General features: G+C 39.1%; 1 long non-coding RNA gene across 1 annotated transcript; it reads left to right on the forward strand.

Moving 5' to 3' along the window:
- The first annotated feature begins 3,814 nt into the window (after positions 1–3,814).
- LOC139196701 (uncharacterized) lies at positions 3,815–4,489 on the forward strand. The gene is made up of 2 exons (XR_011581799.1): positions 3,815–4,086; positions 4,237–4,489. It is a non-coding gene; the product is annotated as an uncharacterized lncRNA (long non-coding RNA).
- Positions 4,490–18,837: the final 14,348 nt, after the last annotated feature.

Here is an 18,837-nt window from a genome sequence, read left to right on the forward strand (position 1 = left end):
ACTTTATCATACCAATTTGAGTTTTTTGCAAACATATCTACCTAATAAACATTAAGTGTTTTTTTTTCAAGATAAAAACTGCAACTTTAACCAATAGTTAATGCTTTAGCTCCTTTCAGCATCAAATTTTAACAAAAGTTGCACTCTTTCGAAAAATGGCAGCTAAATTTTACCTAAAAATCTACTTATTAATTAATAATCATATTATTCATATCAATAATCGATATTCATATTACCCTATAGAACTAATAAAGAATGTCAATTAAGCAAATATTTATGTTAAATTATGAATTAGTAATTTAAATTTAAAAAGGTAGAAGGCATGGCAGTGAGGTGGGAATTGGGGAGGTGAATGTGAGGTTAATAAATAGGGACGAGTGGTCCCCCTTCTGTTGTGTTTTTTTTTTATATAAATATTTTTATGTCCAAATGACGCCGTTTAGTGTCTATTATTTTTATTTTATAAAGGCAACGGACATGTCTTCTTCACATGATTGTTTATAACAAAACACAGGCGCTGCACAGAGATGTAGCTTACATCAACCATGGCTTCACCTTGCAGGTTTTTCGACGACACCAAAGGGGCGGACCATCGCTCCTCGGCTTGAATTCCGAAGAGAGGAGGGGCGGCCGCGCTTCCCAGACCCTTTATATATTCACTAGTGCAAACAGAGATTACAAAAGAGTGTTATAACTCTCGCAACCTAAATCCCACAAATTACAAACCCTAAACAAACGAGTAGAGAACTCAAACAAACAGAGTAGTCTCTCCCAAATTGCTCTTTAAATCTCAAATTCACAAGTACTCTCACCAGATTGTTAAATAGATGAGCTATGAATTTGCCACACACTTATAACTCCAAACAGTGACCTCCACCCAATACCTAATGAGAGAAAACTCTCTAAACTAATGGTGAGGCACACAAATAAACTAACCTTAAGATCCTATTTATAGTACATAGGACTTGGGTTACAATGATAATCATAATCCTAATTAAAAGTAAATCCAAATTTTAATCAAATAAGTAATTAACAAAATCTCTCCACCAAGCAAGGAATCCAACTAAGAAGTCAAATTCAAAGCCAAACCCAAATAGAACACTAAAACGAAATGAATAACACAAACTTAATTTCTACATCATCCTAATTAAGTCGTAAATCACAACATTTCTAACAAAATTGACATAGGTGGTAAATTCACCCAAAAACTGGACTATTAGTGGTAACTGGTAAAGGTAAGAAGCTGACTGGCCACTTGCCATTAAATGAAGTAGAATGCACACATCTCATAAGTTTCAAGTTTCAACCATCTCAAACATTTTATTTACATGGGATGATAAAAAATGAAAACTAGCTAAAACACATACAGAAAGCATGCTATAAGCGTTCTTCAATACAAACACGTATACATCGACTCCACACAAGGGGGTGAGACCAAATAACGGAGGTTGGGCATTTTGCGGGCAGTTGGACACCATGTGGTTCGGTTGTCCGCATCCAAGATTTTCTCCATGTAACAGGGCAGTAAAATAAGGAAAGGTGATTAACTAACAAGAGCCATTCTTAATTTATTCTTCTCACCCTAGATATCAAATCAAAGGGGGAGTGACCACGACTTCGATGGTCACCTGAGAGAACATTTTTGTAACTAAAGATACAATGTTAGGAAGGTTCAATGTCACTAGTAGGAAAAACTATTTGTGCGACAGATGTTTGGGCGACAAAGCAAAATTAGTCGGGCAAGTGAGTTTTGTGCAACGAAACAAAAACTTCGTTGTGCAAGAATGGTGCTACTTTGCGTGACGCACATCTTTATTGCGCAATAGTGTTTGCACGACGGAAAAAAAAAAATTCATCGTGCAAAGTCAGTAAGAAAACCGCAAGTAATTTTTTTTTTGGCCCAAAAAAATTGTGTGACGAAGTTTTTCTTGGGGAAACCTTGCGCGACACAGGCTTCGTCGCGCAAAGTCCATTCAGTTTTTACGTCAGAGCATTCAGTGCATGTGAATTAGAGGAATCAATACCGTATTTAGTACAGATGTTTGCGCGACAAAGGCCTCGTCACGCAAAGCCCCTAATCTTCTTATAAATATGCGCTTCTGTTCTCCTTATTTTTCACAATTCGTTTCGGAAACGCAAACAAGCCAAAATTCCTTTCACCGAATTATTATTTCAATTTTTGTTTGTTTTTTCGTATGCGATGGCAAACTTTGGTGGTCCTTTGTCAAAGACAGTTCAAGGTGAAGGTTCTGAGAAAGGTAATACATACTAATTTTTGTTAGTTGTGTAAATTAATTAAATATTTAAGTAGACTAATATAAGTTTTTATTTTGTGGGTAGACAAGAAAAAGAAGAGAGCTGCGACATGCGTTCAATACACTTCTTCTGCTAAGAGCCGCTACTGAATCACTTATGCAAAATTAGTAGGATATAAGAAGTCAGATATGGTGAACAAGTTTCGGGGCGATGTTGGGGTATTGGTGCATGACAGATGCATAGTGAATTAAGAGTCTTGGAGAGACGTCTCCGAGGAGATAAAGACGGTCATGATCTATGTGTTAGTAGTATGTGTAAATTATTAATTAGTTAAATAATAATTTAGTTCTTTAGATAAAATATAATAGTGATATGTATAATTTATTAATTTTTGCATATCAGACTGATTGGGATATTGACAAAAGTGAAGCAAATCTGATGACGTGCATTGTCGCGCAAGGTTGGTGCCACTTTGCGTGACGAAGATTTTCCTGTTGCTACCTTGGGCCACAAAGGCGTCGTCGCACAAAGTTCATTCAGTTTTTGGGTTAGAGCTTTTAGTGCATGGTAATCAACGGAACACTTGAGCGACAAAGGTTTCATCCCGCAAAGTCCAGTCAGTTTTTTGAGAGCATTCAGTGCATGTGAATAAGAGGAATTGATACTGAATTTAGTGCAGAGGTTTGTGCAACAAAGGCTTCGTCGCACAAAGTGCCTAACGTTCCTATAAATATGCGCTTCTGCTTTCCTTATTCTTCACAATTCTCTTCGTGCTCGTATGGAGGATAAAAATCGGGAGCAGAGCATGCCCTCCGGGCCCTATGATATGAGCCAATATGTGGAGTTTGCATATGCGATTGATGTAGCAATGCAGACTAATTGTCCTACTGCTGAGTGACATTCTTGGAAATATGTGCTCGAGAATGCGAAGAAGGCGGTGATGGATCAATTATTACTAAGTGTGACAAAAGTTGAAAATATATAGTTTTGTTAAATTTTTTGTTATATGTTGGAATTAATTATTTGCATATACGTGCAACAGTGTAACTATACTCTTGACGAAATGAACGAAGAGTTGATGAAGTTGATGGATGAGACGTTAAAGGGGGGTTACAAGCGGTGGCGTTATGCAGTGGAGTAGAATGGAGGATCATCGAAACAGTAGTTTTAAATTTATGTTTTTAAGGACGATATTTAATTTTAAAGATTTTTATCGATAATGTATTTGGTTTTAATTAGGGTATAATTCATGTTTTGTTGTTTAAATAATTGCATGGAATATTAATTCAATTTACTTAATTTTTTAATTATTTTTATAATAAATATTATAACTGAATATTTATTTGTAATTATGAAGTTTACGTAAATATAGATATTAAAGATCTATGTTTACGTAAACTTCATAATTACAATCCACTATTTTGTCGGGGAAATTTTTTGGCGAAGCCAGTTTCGTTGCACAAAGGGCGCAAAAAAAGGCAGATAACCTTACCGCCATATTTCGAACCTATATGTTATGAGCGACGAAGGTTTCATCGCGCAATGGTTGTTTAGTTTTTAGGTCAGAGCATTTAGTGCATGTGAATCATTGGAATCAAAATAGTATTTACTGCAGATGTTTGCGTGACAAACGCTCCATCGCGCAAAGTGCCTAACCTTCCTATAAAAATGCGCTTTTGCTCTCCTTCTTCTTCCGAATGCGTTTTGGAAATGCTTTACAATTTTACAGATTATAATCAATTTGTTTTTTTATTGTTGGTGCGATGGCCGACGGTGGTGAGAGTTCTTCAAAGACAATGGATGGCTAAGGCTTCAGAAAAAGTTTGCGTTGTATATTTTTCATTTTGTATATAGTTTTTATTTAGCTTTATTATTATGAATATATATTTTGTTGATAGACAAGAAGAAAAGAGCTACCGGTATGGGTTCGACACACTTATGGTGGGAGCCGTTACTGAATCACTGCTAATGAATTAATAGGGGCTGTGAAGTCAGATATGCACGCTAGCTTTTGGTCAGACGTTGGAGCATTGGTGCGTAACAAATGTGCCACTGATTGAGATTCTTAGAGAGCCATCCCTGAGGAGCTGGAGATGCACATGATTGACGAGTTAGTTATACGTGTTAAGTTATTAGTTAAATAATAATTATGTTTGTTAAATTTAATATAATAGTGAGAATTTAATTTATTAATTTGCGCATGACATCCTAATTGGGACATTAACAAAAGTAACCTAAATCTGATGAAGGCGATCGATAACATGTTCAAGTCTCATTTTCGGGGGTGAAAGTTTGATAATCAACATGCGGCAGAACTACAGCGAGAACCAGAACTACTGGCAGAGGAGTAGAATAGTGTTTTTATTTTATTTTAATGAGATATGAATATAAGTTTTTATTATTATTATGAATGGTTTACTTAAACGTGTACTTAATGTTCATTTTAAATAAAATTAATGCATTTTAATAAATATTTATATTACTTAATTATGCACAAATGGTTTAATGAAATAAGTTCTTGATTTATTAAGTATTTATGTGGTTTGAAAAAAAATGAAGACTGAATGGAAAATTTTAATTTAATTAAAAAAAAAAACAGAATTAAAAAAAAAAAAAAAAGGTAATGCCTGACGAACTATTAGTCGACTTGTAAAGTGTTATAAAAAATGCGACAAATCGTGGTTGGATGGCACCAAAGGTGGAAGTAGTATGTTTTGCGCAATAATGCTTTCATTGCACAAAGGTCTTTTCACTTTACTGAATTTAATCAGAATGCAGGAAGGCAGAAGCTGCAAAACAATTGCAGTAGCTGCCTTCCTGCTGGAATTTCCAGCAGCATTGAATGTTAAGTTGTCGTTAATCTCGGAGGTATATTTTCTTAACTAACTTATTTAATTTCCAATCATTTAAATTGTGTTGTATGTAGTTTATAATTGTTGTGAGTTTATATATTGTATGCAAACATTTTTGTTTGGATGTACAAAAAATGGTTTGCAATGTTCATATGAGCTTAGTTTCTTGTTTGAGAATTAGTTGGATTTCGCGAATGGATGCGAAAGCATGACTACGGTCCAATTAATTTTTAAATTGTCCCAAAATTTTGGACAGTTTGAGAATGCACAGTTACATGTTGTACCTTGTGGTTCAAGCATTAGAGTTTGAACGTGGAAAATTTGGTAGCATCTCTTTGCGTTCTTCGGGTGCATTTTTTGTATCTGCGTCGTGCACTTGAAGAACTGCAGGGAGATGCTGCCGAACTTTTCCCACGATTGAACTCTAATGTGTTGGAATCGTAAATTACAACACGTAATTGTGTATTCTTGAATGAGATAGGACCCATACCGGAGGCATAAGGTGGCATGTCATAATTGAAGTTGTTGTAACCCATGTAAATTTTTTATGCTTGCAGGTGATATGGACAAACAGTGGATACATAATCCCAATAGATGTGCTGATGATTATTTGGGTGGAATAAATCAATTCATTGATTTTGCAAATGTAAACAATCGAGGTTCAACTCAAAATCGATGTCCTTGTAGAAAGTGTAACAACTCAATGATTGAATATTTTGAAACTGTTCAATACCATTTAGTCAAAATGGAATGATGGAGACCTATACTATATGGAATCATCATAGAGAACATATGCAACATGCTTCATCCTCACACAATACCCGAGCAGTGGAGACAGTTGAATCTATTGTGGACCCAAATGAACAAATTATGGACATTATCAATGATGCTTTTCCAAACGCTAGTACGAATACGAATGAGAAAGTAGAAGATGACGTCCCTCCCACCATAGACAGTGAAGCATTTGAAAAATATGAAAAACTATTAAAAAGTTCCAAGTAAGAATTATACCCCGGTTGCGAAGGATTTTCGATGCTCACGACCATCGTTGAGTTGATGCATGGCAAAAAAAAGTTTCTTATGTTGAACCAGTGTTTTGATTACTTTTTGGGGGTTTTCAAGAGGATGCTTCCAAAGACAATTGCCTGCCTAAAGATCATAAAAGTGAAAAGAAGGTGTTGAGTGGTCTTGGATTGGGATATGAAAAAATTCACGAGTGTAAAAATAATTGCATTTTATTCTACAAAGAGAATAAAGCGTTGGATAAATGCCCTGTATGTAATGAGTCGCAGTTTAAAATGACCTCTCAGAATAGAACAACGAAGATTCCGCAAAAAGTAACGCGTTATCTTTCATTAAAGCCTAGGTTGCAGCGATTGTATATGTCGACGCACATTGTAAGCGACATGAGGTGGCATAAGGACAGACGAGCGAATGCTGATGTTATGAGACATCCTGCAGATGGAGAGGCCTAGAAAGAGTTTGATCGGCTATACCTCGATTTTGCATGTGAGCCCTGAAATGTTAGATTGGGACTTGCGACAGGGTTTAATCCGTTCTGGGTTCTAAACAAAAATCACAGCACTTGGCCAATCTTCGCAATTCCGTATAATTTGCCGTCTTGGAAGTGCATGAAAGAAGAATATATAATGATGACATTGTTGGTAACGGAAGATCCGGGCACGTCTATTGATGTTTATTTACAACTGTTAGTCGATGAACTAAAAGAATTATGGGAAAACGGTGTTTCAACGTAAGATAAATCTACCGGGAGATGTTCACTTTGAGAGCATCCATGATGTGGACTATAAATGATTTTCCTGCGTACGTTATGGTGTCTGGGTGGAGCACTAAGAGCTGTTATGCATGCCTAGTTTGGAAAGAGAACACAACGTCTGGTTGGCACGTGGGAAAAGTTTGTTACCTAGGGCATCGTAGATGGTTGTTATGGGACCACGAGTGGCATCAAAACAAGACAACATTTTTCAACAGCACAGAGCTTCGGCCAAGACCAAGATAATGGTCCAGAGATGAAATTTTGGCTCAGATGAATCGTTTGGATTTTGCTCTATTGGGCAAATCCGTAAATAGGACAAGACCGGACACACATCTGGACTGGACACACAAGATGAGGTTGTTCGAGCTCCCGTACTGGTCCAAATCACTTGAACCCAAAAACCAAAACCGAAACACGAAACACAAAACCAAATCGAATCGTACCGAATAGTTTGACTTTGCGGTTTCAAAATGATTTCGGTTTAAAATCGTATCGAATGAAGAAAAAACGGTTTGGTTACAGTTCCGGCCTTCTGAAACCGAACTGAAACTGAAACCGCATACCTTTATTGAATGTTAAATTCTAATTGGTTATTTCATTGAGTCCATACATATAGTATGTGTTGAGCTTCTACCGAGGGAATCTATGCTGCTCGGACCCCATTAAAGCAGTGTGTGTTGAGCTCTTTCAACTACATGCTCATTACTCTTGCGCTACTCTAGCATTCCTTATGCCAGCAAAATAGGAGCAGCAAACATCGCTGATTGCCACCAAGAACCACCCATTGCCCACCAACACCGCTTCTGTTTGTTTCACTTCCATTATCACTCTCAAGTGACCAACTTCTTGTCTCTTTAAAATTATATAAATATAAGGAAATGATGAAGTCTCAAGGTGAATGATGAAATAATCAATCAAGGATGCGATCCCGATGCCATTCCTATTCCCAATTGTAAATGGGAAATGGAAGAAAAAGGGAGAATTGCAGTGCAGATCAAAGACAGGGAAAGACAAAAGTGAAAGGGAAAGCAAAGATCCAAGTGAAGTGATAGGGAAAGATAGACGACTAAGACTGCCTGCGGGTCTTTGAGTTAATACTGATCAAAGATAGTGGTTACTTGTCTCTGATTCAAGAAAGTTGAAACACCAAAACTATTTTATTGAATTGGATGAATGCTATATTGAAGCCATGCTGGATTGAATTTTAATATTTTATGCATGCTTGAACAATGCAGTAATAGAAGTGTATATCAAAGGAAAATGAAATGAGATACTACTAAATAACCATAATAGTTTTTTCAAACAATGAAACCCAACCAAAACTGTTTAAAACGAAATTGAACCGAATCAAATGGTTTGGTTTCATTTCGGTTTTAGTCTCAAAACCGCACCGAACCAAACCGTAAAAACTTGTGGTTTTGGTTTTGGTTTCCCTCAAAATCGCACCAAACCGAACCGCGCCCACCCCTAATCCCAGGAAGCATTCTCATCAAATGTAACATCCCTTGATAGAATGATTTTCCTTGAAATCGGATCAAACAATCTGCAGCCCTTCTCACTAGCACCATAGCCTACAAAGATACATTTATGGCTATTTTCTTCCAACTTGTGTGTGAGTGCTCGTTTGGATATGCTTTTAAAATGACTAAAAGCACTTATGGTGAAAATGTTTTTGGAACCAATCATTAGTAAAAATGCAAGTAAGTCTGAAAAAGCACTTAAAGTGCTTCCTAGAAGAAGCACATAACTAGTGCTTCTTGCAGAAAGCACTTTAAGTGCTTCTTGCAGAAAGCACTTTAAGTGCTTTTGGAACCAAAAAACATTTTCTCTAAAAGCGCTTTCAGTCATTTTAAAAGCACATCCAAACGAGTCCTAAGATTAGAAGGTATGTGAACATTGCAAAGTGAACCAAAGATTTTCAAGTGAGCTATCCTTGGTTTTCTTCCACTATATGCCTCAAATGGAGTTGTTATCTTTAAAGCTTTAGAGGGACATTTGTTAAGCAAATAAACTGCAGTGTTCAAAACACATATGGAAGATTCTTTTCATGTAGCATTGACTTTGCCATTTCCACCACAATCATATTCTTCCTCTCGAACACTCCATTTTGTTAAGGAGTATAGGCCATAGTCAATTATCTTTGGATCCCTAAACCACTGCAATACTTGTCAAATTTTGCATAAAGGAATTCTCCTCCTCTATCACTCCTGAGACATTTCACCTTATAACCACATTGTAACTTAGTCATTGCCTTAAACTTTTTAAAACACTCAAGTGCATCAGACTTATATCTCAAAAAATACACCCATGTCATTCTTATGCAATCATCTGTAAATAGCAGAAAGTATTTATTTCCAGAGTGCGATTCAACTTGCATTGGACCACAGATGCCTGTGTGGATTAATTCCAATGGATTCTTGGCTCTCCAAGTTGATTCAGAGGGAAATGTGTCCCTATGTTGTTTTCCCATCATGCAACCTTCACATACATTTGTGGACATTTCCGAGTGAGGCAATCCATGCACCATTTCCTGTTCTTCAAGTAGTTTGAGACTTCTCTCATTCAAGTGTCCCAATCTCTTATGCCAAATCTAAGAGCAATGTGTGACACTTGCTCTTAGTGAAAATTGATTTACAAGCATTATTGTTAAGGGGAAGCCTCTATTATTTGTCATTAATACTCTAACTTCAAGTTTTCAAGTGACCAGCCATAAAAAATATTCACTACATTTCCTCCAAACAACAAGTAGTACCTATGCTCCATCATTTGTCCAACACTGAGAAGATTCTCTTCAAGTTCAGGTACAAGCATCACTTCTTGTATATGTTTTCTTCCCAATTTAGTCTCTATCACCAAAGTTCCCTTTCCTGCTACCTGAACAATTTCTCCAGTCCCCATCTTCACTTTACAAGTCAAATTTCTCTAAATATTGACCAGTAGACTCTCATTACCTGTCATGTGGTTACTACAACCATTGTCAATGTACCATTAGTTGTTTACTTTCACATCTGTCACTACATTACAAGCATAGAACAAGGATCATGTTTCTCCCATTTACCTTGCATAATTAACATTTTGCACTACCTTATTTTCATGACAATCCTTTACAGCATGACCTAGTTTACCACAACTTGTGCATTTTGGTTTACCCTCATACCAACACTTCCCATAATGAAACCTGTCATACCATTTGCAATCTCTCTAAGTGTTATTCTACCTCTAAGTGTAATTAGGCCTATGATCCCAATTTCTCTGAGCATTGTTTTGTCTATGGACAAAGTTAAGCTTGTGATCCCAACCTTTCCCTCTTGGCTTCCAATTCTTTTGAAATTTCTGATTTCCAGAGGATCCACCACTTTTAGGACCTTTAGTTGCAACATTTAAACTTGCAAATACTCTCTCAGTGGAGGTTTCAGCATGCAAATCAAGCCTCTGCTCAAATTCCTTGAGTTAAGGAACAACTTCTTGGACCTCAAAGGTTTCAAGATCTCTAAAGTGCTCAATCACAGAACAAATTGCATCATATTTTTTAGAAAACTAATTAGTAATTTATGCACAATTCTCTCCCTAGATGGTTCTTCTCCATAACTTCTCATTTGATTAGTGATATCAAATAATCTAGTGAGATATACGAGTATACTCAAAATCTCTACGTAACCCTTGCAATTTTACACTTCTTACTTGTTTGTCTCCTTGGAATTCACTCTTCAGGACATCCCAAGCTTCTTTAGACGTTTCTTCATTCACGATTCTAGGGAAGATCTAATCCGAGACAGCTCCTTGGATTATCCCAAGCGCTCGAGCATCTCTCATCAAGGTTTCACTGAATGACACCTCCTCTATCGTCTCCTTCTTCGTCTCATCAACCACAGTCTTCTTATCCTTCGGATCTGGAGGTTCAAACCCATTTTCGACCAACTCCTAGAGACCATACGATTTCAGTATAGTCGTCATGCGAATCTTCCAAAACTCATAGTTCTTTCTATTGAAAACGGGAGCTCTAAGCTCAGCAGTGCTTGATCCAACCATGTTAGACTTGGATTCAAGAAATCACAGTTTCCATATTCGATTTGAGCTCAAAATGCAGCTTAATCGCACTCACAGATTTCACGCCCAATTTAGACGATGAAACCCGGCTCTAAGGCCATGTTAGTGTTTGTGTGTATTAGATATGCTTCAATGGAGATTGGATACAAATCTAGAAAATACAAGAGAAAGGTAGAGAATTTGTAGAGAATGATGATGGAATTTGTTGATGCACAAAATCAGCGAGGACTTTGGTACAACAGAAAGTGTCAGGTTTGTGACCTTCGCATGGTTGCTTCGATCACTAGTGAAGATAAGTACGTAAATGAATAGGGATAGGGAAGCAAACACAAGATGTACGTGGTTCACCCAGATCGGCTACGTCCACGGATTAGAGGAGTTCTCATTAATTGTGAAGGGTTTACACAAATACATAGGTTCAAGCTCTCATTTTGTGAGTTCTAGTGAATAATTTAGTACAAAATGACATTAGAGATTATTGTGGGAGAATGATCCCTATTTATAGAAGAGAGTTTCTAGTTTTGTTCTAACATTGACACGTGTCGTGTTATGATTGGCTTCTGATGTTGACACGTGTCACGCTGTGATTGGCTTCTGATGTCGACACGTGTTGCATTGTGATTGGCCTCCTGGTTGAAAGGAAGCTCTTCTAGGTCCTTGACGGTATAACGTTGACCGGTGCTCAGTAGTTTCGGGATTGGTCAAGTATGGTACAAACAGTGCTCCCCTAAGTTCCCGAGTGAGGGAAGCTCCTCGGTTGGGGACTTGCAAGATCCAAGCCATTGAGTAATCACGAAACTTCTAAGTACTGAAGTATGGTATCATTTTCACGTGCCTTATCTGTCTCATATGTAGATGTGGCATCTTCTCTGGAAGTACTTTTCCTCCATCCATGGGTGGTATCTTTAACCGATGAAGATGCACAAGGTAATGTATCAATTTCACTTGAAGCTTGCTTGTAGTTTCGGGCTTGGTCAAGTGCGATACAAACCCTATAGTAGGAGTCCCCCAAGTCGCCGAGCTAGGAGATCTACCGAAAGAGGTGACAGACAAGGTAAGCAGTCAAACTTCCAAGCAAGCAACCCAGGATCGGAGGTTCGACTTCGGCTTCCGGTTGATTGTTCTCCTTCTCCTTGTCTCTCATTTAGCTGCCAGGATAAGGAGAAGCAAATGGAGAAGAGATGATATGAGATACTTTTGCTTTTGAAGAAGTAACTTTCCACAGGCTTATTCTTGAACTGTGCTGGAGGGTTTTCTGGTTCCCTTTAGAGTATAAGGCCGACTCAAGAATTTGAGGGTCAAAACAAGTCCATCAAATCTATAGTACGTTCGACCTTGATGATATGGGATACTTTTGCTGTTGACGGAATAGTGAATGTGGTATGGAAAGGTGTCGTGCTGTAGTGATCTGTTTCAGCTCACCGTTGAACCTTCTGCTTCAATCTTTTGCATGGCAAAAGTGGTGTGCAACCTTTGCATTTAAATGGTCCTTCAGAACATTCCTTCATAGTGACTCATCCACGCTTGGCAGCTTCAGTGTAAAGAGCCAATATCAGATCAACTGTCATGAGGTATGTGCCGGTGGAATTCATGACCTTGACAGCGGTTGAGGATGAGTTCTCGAGAGCAATGCTAAGTAAGCAACCAGGCAAAGGTCTTAGGCAGTCAGTTCCAGATTGGAGGTTTGATTTCAGGTTCCGACTGACTGCTCTCTTTCTCTTTGTCCTGCAGGTGTGGACAAGGATGAAGACAAGGACAGGGAGAAAGCATGATATGAGATACTCTTGCTTTCGACCCTGATGATATGAGATACTCTTGTTCTTGGTGTGGCTTATTTGCTGAGGTATTATCGGGGGGAAATAAAGCTGAGTATTTTGAGAGGTTATGTTGAGGGTGCATTCTCGAATGCGAGAAAGGGTTGAGCATTTTTGCAGGTTTGCCTGTCCGTTGAGGAAGGAGGTCGATGTATATAGGGATTTCCTAATAACAAGTAGTAATGCTATTCCTTTACCCTTCTTGGTCACATCAATGTAGTGGGAGCTGCCAGCTTCACGTGTTTTAACTTTGTCAGAGCACTTTGAAAAAATGGTATGTGGTATCTGGAAAGCTGATGTTGCGTGTGAAGATTACAGACAAGCTTTATCTAAGGAAATCTGGCTCTCGAAGTTCTGAGAGCTGTGCCTCTTCGGTTTTCGAACAAGCAATCCCGTCGGGGATCTGGCTCTCGAGATTCGGAAAGCGGTGCCGCTTCGGTTTTTGAGAAAGTAATTATGTTGACAGTCTTTTCTCGAATGCGAGTAAAGGTTGGACGTTCTTGCTAGCCTGTCTTGCCACGGAACATGGAGGTCGACACACATATGGACTTTCTAGTTGTCAAGTAGTGGTGCTATTCCTTTACCCTTGTGGGTAATAGTAGGGTAGCTGGAACTTCGAAATTCTCGTGCCTAAACTTTGTCAGAGATCTTTGGCAAAGTTATATGTGGTACCCGAGGAGTTGATGGTGCGTGTGGAGAGTGGTGATTGAACAGTAAGATTCACATGCTTTCTACTTCACCAGAAATCTTCGACAGATTGCCCATAATTTCCGCAAAGCTGAGTGTGCATGTGACAGGTGCTGACGGCTGAAAAAACAGGTGCTTCTTTGATTTCTGAGATCGGCCCTCGTGGTCTCTGAGCAGCTCAGCTTTCGAGAAAGCAAACGCCTATTCGATTCCTGAAGCTCCGTCAAGTGCAGATTTTTATAGAGGTTGGCATTAAGTTCCACAGCACACTTGAATCTCCACCAGTAAAAGCTCCATTCTTGCACTTCTAAGATCTTGATTTCTCTGACCTCTTCCCTCTTCAACACCTTTGAAAATGTCTGGCCCCTCCGACCGTCGTTTTGACTTGAACCTTGGAGAAGAGACAGCCACGCCTTCTCCAGACAACATATGGTGCGCATCCTTCATATCCCCTACTGGTCCTCTTACCGTTGGGGATTCTGTGATGAAGAATGATATGACCGCTGCGGTGGTGGCCAGGAACCTTCTCACTCCCAAAGATAACATACTACTTTCCAAACGGTCTGATGAGTTGGCTGTTAAGGATTCTCTGGCTCTTAGTGTTCAGTGTGCAGGTTCTGTGTCTAATATGGCCCAACGCCTATTTGCTAGAACCCGCCAAGTTGAATCATTGGCTGCTGAAGTGATGAGTCTCAAACAGGAGATTAGAGGGCTCAAGCATGAGAATAAACAGTTGCATCGGCTCGCACATGACTATGCTACAAACATGAAGAGGAAGCTTGACCAGATGAAGGAATCTGATGGTCAGGTTTTACTTGATCATCAGCGGTTTGTGGGTTTGTTTCAAAGGCATTTATTGCCGTCGTCTTCTGGGGCTGTACCGCGTAATGAAGCTCCAAATGATCAACCTCCGATGCCTCCTCCTTCTGGGGTTCTGTCCAGTACTGAAGCTCCGGATAACCACCCTCCGGTGCTTTCTCTTTCTGGGGCTCTACCGACTGCTGAGACTTCCCCTGAGCAACCTTTGTGAAGGCTCCCTCTTGTTTGTTTATTTTGATTCATGTATATGTACATATTTGTAACTTATCGGAAATATCAATAAACAAGATTTGCTTCATTTCAACGTATTGTGTTAAATACACCAAGGCCTTCTTCACTAAGTTCTTTGAATTTTTCCTTTTGTTGAAGCTTGTATGTTGAAACTTTGTGAGTGAAGCATGTAGGTTGAGGTAGTGCTTCCTTAATTTCCCGAGTGAGGAAAACTTCTCGTTTGGAGACTTGAAAAATCCAAGTCACTAAGTAGTCGTGAGACTTCCGAGTATCAAGGTGCAGTAGCATATGGTAGGAGTCCCCCAAGTCTCTGGTCGAGGGAGTTGACGAATGAGGCATTTCCTTTCTAAGTGGTAGCCCAAAACTCCTTCTTCATATATATTTGTTATGAAAGTTGTTAGGCCCAAAGAATAGGAGGCCTAGGCATTTTTTTTTTTTTTTTGATTTTTTTTTTTTTTTTGAATTTTCAAATTTTCGGATTTTTGAATTTTCGAATTTCCGAAAAAATAAAAAATAAAAATAATATATATATATATATATATATATATTTAAAAGCTTTGGTGTTGAAGCTTTGTAGGTGAAGCTTTGAGTTTGAAGCTTTGTTGGGCACCATGAATTGATTTTGCTTCACACTATCTTGATGAAGAGTGTGTGAAGCTTTTATATGTTTTGGTGTTGAAATTTTGTATTGTAGGTGAAGCTTTGGGGTTGAAGCTTGATAGGTGAAGCTTTGGTGTTGAAGCTTTATAGGTGAAGCTTTGGTGTTGAAGGGTTGAAGCTTTATAGGTGAAGCTTTTGGTGTTAAAGCTTTATAGGTGAAGTTTTGGGGTTGAAGCTTTATAGGTGAAGCTTTTGTTGGCACCATAAATTAATTTTGCTTCACACTATCTTGATGAAGATAGTGCGAAACTTTTGAGATTGATATTTGTCCTCCATTGATGAAGATTTTGTTGGCACCATAAATTGATCTTGCTTCACACTATCTTGATGAAGATAGTGCGAAGCTTTTGAGATTGATATTTGTCCTCCATTGATGAAGCTTTTGTTGGCACCATAAATTGATTTTGCTTCACACTATCTTGATAAAGATAGTGTGAAACTTTTGAGATTGATATTTGTCCTCCATTGATGAAGCTTTTGTTGGCACCATAAATTGATTTTGCTTCACACTATCTTGATAAAGATAGTGCGAAACTTTTGAGATTGATATTTGTCCTCCATTGATGAAGCTTTTGTTGGCACTATAAATTGATTTTGCTTCACACTATCTTGATGAAGATAGTGCAAAGCTTTTGAGATTGATATTTGTCCTTCATTGATGAAGCTTTTGTTGGCACCATAAATTGATTTTGCTTCACACTATCTTGATGAAGATAGTGCAAAGCTTTTGAGATTGATATTTGTCCTCCATTGATGAAGCTTTTGTTGGCACCATAAATTGATTTTGCTTCACACTATCTTGATGAAGATAGTGCGAAGCTTTTGAGGATTGTAGTTGTGTTCCATTGATGAAGCTTTGTTGAATTTCCCAATTTCCAATTTCCTTTTTTTTTTTTTTTTTTTTTTTTGGGAAAACTAGAAATTTGAAAATGTGGGAGAGACAACGTATACAAATTTTGTTTCCATACTGTTAAGCGAGAGATTGTGATGCAAGCCACATCTTGTAGTAGTCGAAGGTTTGGATGAACCATATAAATTGAATTTGCTTCGAACAGTCTTGATCAAGAGCGTGTGAAGCTTTCTATGAGTTGTAGTGTTTGCATTGTTACAAAGGAGAAATGTCTGAAGCAGATGCAAGAGGGCTGAAGAGCTTGATCTTCGTATACCATGCACTGAAGCCATTGTTGGCTTGCAATAAGACTTTGTTGGTGACTATAGCTCTTGTTAGGCATAAGTGCTCCCCTAGTTGAGTTGTAAAGCTTGATGGTTTTTGATTATTTGTGAATGCTAGGAGTTCACATGTACAAGTTGTACCACTCGTCTTCTGGTTAGTGGAATGAATGGTGGGTTTGCTTTCATCACTTGGTTGGTGGTACGAATGTGAATTCCTTAATCACCTTTCATCACATTTCATCACCTGGTTGGTGACATGAAGGAGAGTACGCGTTGTACATTTCATCACATGGTTGGTGGCATGAAGGAAAGTACGCGTTGTACATTTCACCACCTGGTTGGTGGCATGAAGATGAGTTCCTTCTTCACCTGATTGGTGATAAGGGTGGCAAGTTTCCAAATAATATTAGAGTACGGGTTGTACATTTCATCACCTAATTGGTGGTACAAAGGTGAGTTCCCTCATCACCTAGTTGGTGAGAATAAGGGCAAGGTGTCGAGGCACATTGTGGCAAATGTCGAATGACACAAAGTGTGTTGAACCCTTTCGAAGCACAGTTGGCTTATGTATGGATGTGTTGGAATGTATGATGTTTATGTATGAATGTGTTGGAATGTATGATGTTTATGTATGAATGTATTGGAATGTATGATGTTTATGTATGAATGTGTTGGAATGTATGATGTTTATGTATGAATGTGTTGGAATGTATGATGTAGATCCTTTGTATAGTCTTGTTGACACATACTTAGATTTTGTTTTGTATTGGAAACATTTGCGTTGAAGCTTCAACACTTGAGTGTTTCATTGCTCAGAATGTAAAAGAGTTTAGGGCCGAGTTGGCTAAATCACCTCTTTATTGAATTCATACCAAATGGTCTTTGTTATATAGGATGCCGAACGGCTGTAGCTTAACACTTGTACAATGTGAGTCTATTTGTAATAGTACTTCAAGTGGTCAGCATTCCATGGATGGCCAAGGGTCTTGCCGTCGGAGTTTCTGAGCTTGTAGGAGCCAGGGCGGCTGATGCCGATGACCTCGAACAGTCCGTCCCAGTTAGGACTGAGTGTTCCTTCACTCGGGACCCTATCACAGAGTAATCTTTTCTTCAGTACCCAGTCTCCCACTTTGAAAGAGCGAGGTTTGACCCTTGAGTCGTATTAGTTGGAAATGCGCTGCTTGTAGGCGACATTCCTCAGGTGAGCCTGATTTCTGTGTTCCTCGACTAGATCCAGGTTGAGGGTGAGTTGTTTGTCGTTCTCACTCTGCATGTAATTCTGGATTCGGTATGTTGCTTGCTCAAGCTCAACCGGGACAACTACTTCTGTACAAAAAGCAAGTGAGAATGGAGTTTCTCCTGTGGAAGTCCGATATGAAGTGCGGTATGACCAAAGAACTTGGGGTAAGAATTCTGGCCAACAACCTTTAGCTTTGTCCAAGCTAGTTTTCAGAGTGCGCTTGATTATTTTGTTAACGGCCTCGACTTGTCCATTAGACTGGGGATGGGCTGGAGAGGCAAAACATAAGTTGATGTTGAACTTAGAGCAGAACATCTTGAACTTCTTGTTGTCGAACTGCCGCCCATTGTCCATGACTATCGCATTGGGAATGCCGAATCTGCAGAGTATGTTCTTCCATACGAAGTCTTCTATTTTTCCCTTAGTAATGGTTGCCAAGGGTTCTACTTCAGCCCACTTTGTAAAGTAGTCAACTGCAACGATTGCATAGCGGACCTTGCCCTTCCCTGCAGGCATTGGGCCGATCAAATCAAGTCCCCATTGGGCCAAGGGCCAAGGGCTGATCATAAGAGTAAGGGGCTCGGGAGGGGAGTGAGGGATAGTTGCGTAGTGTTGACACTTATCACATGAGCGAGATATTCTGATGGCATCTTGGTGGAGTGTTGGCCAATAGTATCCTTGGCGAAAAGTCTTGTGTGCTAGGGATCGAGACCCAGCATGATCTCCGCAGACTCTTTCATGTATTTCCCGAAGGACAATTTCCGCCTCCGCAGGTGTAAGACATCTTAGGTATGGTAGGGTAAAACCGCGCTTGTAGAGTTGGTCGTTAATGATCAGGTAGCGGGTAGACTTGTATCGAATCTGCTTAGCTTGGACTTTGTCAATTGGGAGGGTGCCATGAGCAAGGAATTTATAAATTGGGGTGATCTAACTATTTCCTTGTTGTAAATTGCACACTTCCGTGACCATGGTGCTTGGTACTGCCAACAATTCGACATGAATTTTTCTCCCAATCTTGTCTTCCACTGCCGAGGCGAGGCGAGCCAAAGCGTCTGCATGACTGTTTACCGCTCGAGGAACTTGGGTGATCTGGTAGTGGAAGTGCTTGAGCAAAAGTCGCGTTTGCACAAGATATGCTGCCATGGAGCTATCCTTAGCATCAAAGTTGTTTGTGACTTGGTTGACTACTAATTGGGAGTCACTGAAGATATCAATTCGTTTAACCCCAAGATGCTTGGCCAAACGTAAGCCTGCTAGAAGGGCTTCGTATTTAGCCTCGTT

The sequence above is a fragment of the Malus domestica genome, chromosome 06 (genome assembly GCF_042453785.1).
Source record: "Malus domestica chromosome 06, GDT2T_hap1".
NCBI lineage: Eukaryota > Viridiplantae > Streptophyta > Magnoliopsida > Rosales > Rosaceae > Malus > Malus domestica.